Genomic DNA, 3795 nt, shown 5'->3' on the forward strand with positions numbered 1-3795 from the left:
CCCTAAAGTCAATAAGAATTTATGCCTGGGGCTTTATACAGAGGTCAGTTTTGTATAGTTTATATCTTCATTATGAGAGCGATCAGAATGGAAAAAATAATTCTACTCTGAAGTATCTGGGAATTTTTGATATTTTTCTCTAGTTGTGAAAACCAGGATTGACCCCAATACTTAAGTTTCTTCATCACAATTTACATAGTCTCAGATGATAATGCTTAGAAGTTTGTCAAACCTGGAACAGGCTCCATAATCTGGTCTGATCTGGGGAAAAGAGTTGAGGGTCTTTGGCTTCTCCCTTTATCCCTTAGAGGTCATCACATCTAGAACAGTTTCAATCACCCTGAATCCTTAGGAAAGAGACTGAAATGGCCCTATCGTTACCTAATTTCATGTCGCAGTTTGACATTTCTTTGAACTAAGTTAACCAGTGTTAGTAATTTAAGGCTGGGCTGGTCCTAAAAGAACAACCTGCTACTTACTCAAATCACTGATTTCTGTGTCCTAACACCTGCCAAGGAGTAAGTCAGGTTTGCGTACAGAGAACATCTAAAAGCTGGGAGAGATCCATATAGTGGTCACTGGTTTAGCATTGCTACCTCTCTGGGTAAAGAGACAGTAATAACCCCACTTGTAGAGCTGTTTAAAATGTCACCCAGATGGAGGCAAATCATTTTCACATGGGGATGATAACATTAAAGGAAGCAGCCTCTAGCCTTTTCCATTCCTTCTCTGAGACAGACCAGCATCTTAGAACTGGAGACAACTCATTGGTCTACATGAGGACTTTGGACGAATGCAGCTTATACATATGGTAAAGAGTTTCTTAAAGTGAAACAACAGATTAATTTTCATTAATTTTTATTTCAACATTGCTGTTTTTTCTGCTTTTTTGTCTTTAATGACTGGTTATGAACATAATTAAATAATATATGATTAAAAGTAAAACAACATAAAGTAAAAATAAATTTTAAAAAAGCAGTACACATCCTCCACACAGGATGACTCCACTAAAATGCTAAGCATTTTATGAGCTCATGAAGGCTGACTGCTGTGGCTGTGGCCCAAGGTGAGGCCAGAGAGAGGTGACAAATGCAGGAAAGCAGGGTAGGAAGAGAGATTAAGGAGACAGAATCTGCATGGCAGATAGAGAAAAGGAAGTCGGCAGAGAGGGAAAGGAAGTCCAGGATGGACAGAAGAGGAACTCTGGGGGCAAAGATCTATCCTTAGTTCCAGAAAATTCCATAACCATTTAGAGAGCGCAGCAAAGCCCAGAGCCATGTGTCTGCCTGTTTAATGGGCCTGAGACATCCTAGCTGTGTTGGCAGGCTCTACAGCCCCTTCCTCTCTGGCCCACCTGAGAAGCTCACGTGGACCAGACAGAAAGTCAGAGGTGAGGTAATGGTGGCTCCTGGGACTAGTTTCCTGCATCCAAGAGGACTTTTTCTTTGAGCTTACAGGATCTCTGATTTTTTCTTGGCTGGGAAAGCCCCTTCAGCCTGACTTACTCTCCCTCATCCAGCAGCGTTCAGAGAAGGGTGAGTGGCCCCAGTAGGTCCCTACAAACCCATCCGAATAACAAACCACAGCCCCTTGTCCAGACATGCACATTAGCCTGAACCCACAGGGCCAGCGCAGGAGTAAAAGATAAGGTAGTGTGCTCAATGTACGCAAGGATAGAAGCAGGAACTGAAAACGTGCCCCAGAGCTGAGGCTGGGCTGCTGGACCGCTTCCTGCGGGTGATGCAATCGCTTCTGCCGCAGGTGGCGGCGGTGGTGGTGGGAGTGTCTGCAACTGAGAGAGGCTGGAATTTACCTCGCTAGGCTGCCTCCGGCTTGGCCTTCCAGTTCTGGGGGCACTGGGGACACTGTTATTGAGGGAGAAGAGGGATGAATCCTGCCTGTCGGGAGGGCCTGGGCGTGTCTTTGGGGCAGTAGATGTAGGGGATGTGAACACTGGCTTTCATGCCAGACAGATGTGACCTTAAATCAGGGTTATGTTGCCTGTCTTTGGAGAAGTGACCTTAGTTTCCTTGAATGTAAAGTGGCTCCGATGCTGATAGATCCCTCTTGGGATTGTTTAGGAGTAAATGAACTGTGCCTGGCATTCAGTAGGTGCTCAACAGGTGAGAATTGTTTTAATTATAGCCCAGGGACCTCAGGCAGGATTGAGATAAGAGGCTGGTGCTGCCCCAAAGTCCTAACCCCTACCCAGCCTGCCTATTTACCTAAATTATGCCACCTCTGAATCTGTAGGGGCAAAGATGTAAATGTGAGTGCTGGAAGGTCACTTGTTGATGGCAGAGCTGGGAACTGAATTCTTTCTACTTGGCCTGATGATAGCGGGGCATCAGGCATTTCCCAGACGCTCTGTGCAAGGAAAGGCAGGACCACTTGTGGGGATGCTCAGCCTTCCTGGAAAGGCCGGTTTCCCTTACCTCGTGCTTTTGCAGCTCTTCCTGCCATACCCTCCTCCTATCCCCAGTTTCTCTTTGAGCTTGTGTGTAGGTGTGCAGATGAGGGTTCATGTTTGGGATGAAAGGGTGCGGATATATTCAGTGATCCCCGCAGGGATTTATCTGCGCCTCCAGCTCTTGGCATGGAGCCTAGCACGTGGCAGGTGCTCAGCAAATGTCTGGTGAACTCACATGTGGGTAAGTGAACACCTGGCTCGTTTTCAGATAGTGGCCCTCTCCCACTCCAGGACAGCGGGGAGTTGAGCGTTTGGCTGGGAAACAGCTGATCCAACTCATTTCTTGGCCCAGCACCTCCTGAACACCAGATTCAAAAACTGAGAGGCTCTGAGCTTGAAAAGCACAGGTCCCTGGTGCTTCTGGTGGCAGGTTTCCTTGATAGCAACTGATTGTACTCTGGCCTCAGCTGGAAATTTCTGAGATGTTCATGCCAGTCCCAAGGAGACTAATGTACTGATGTAACTTTGCCCAGGAAAGAGGATGCATCGAGGGAGGAGTAGAGTAAAAGGCAGAGTATTTTGATGGGATTTCTTCATTCCTTGGCAGGTTAAAGCCAACTTCTTTTCCATGGGCTGAGCAGGCTGAGTGCTGGACTAGGCAAGAGGCGAGAACACTTCCTGAGGGTCATGCTTATAGTTTTTCTGTAAATTTGTCTCCGTAAGCTTAGTAAATTCTGTCATGTGCCAGACCTGGAGGAGGGTAGTCTGAAGGTATCAAGATGTTGATGGCATCAGCTATGCCTCTTAGGGGGAGGCTCTGCTGGTGAGAAGAAACTTGTAAGCCAAGACAATGTAGATAGGGCACTCACGGAAAATCTTCCACTGCAGCTTTTTTCTCCACTCTTCAAACACAGGACTATTCCTATTTTCTAAATGTGGAGAGGCACATTCATTCACTCATTCAGCAAATATTTTTTGAGTATTCCCCAAAACAAAACTGTGTACTGACTGTCATAATGCATGTGATCCCAAACTTCACCTAATCTTTTAGGTTCCATTCAGCTTTTCCATGGTAGCCTCAGTCTCTGCATTTCCCTTTACATCCAGGTCTTGGAATTCCTAAGTATTTTCTCTTTAGCAACGCTTTTTCGATTTGAACCCCACTCTCCAGTGATTGGTAAGGAGGGAGTTCAGTGATTAGGGAATCAAGTCTCTCCACTTGCTCACTCAATTAGAAGAAGCCACTCTGTCAGTTCTGGTAAGTTCCCCTCCCTCCCCAACCCCTTGCCCCTCCTCTGTGCCACGTGCGCGTGCACACACACACACACACACACAGACACACACACACACACACACACACACACACACACACACACACACACACA

Source organism: Oryx dammah, unplaced genomic scaffold, assembly GCF_014754425.2.
Source record: "Oryx dammah isolate SB20612 unplaced genomic scaffold, SCBI_Odam_1.1 HiC_scaffold_26, whole genome shotgun sequence".
NCBI lineage: Eukaryota > Metazoa > Chordata > Mammalia > Artiodactyla > Bovidae > Oryx > Oryx dammah.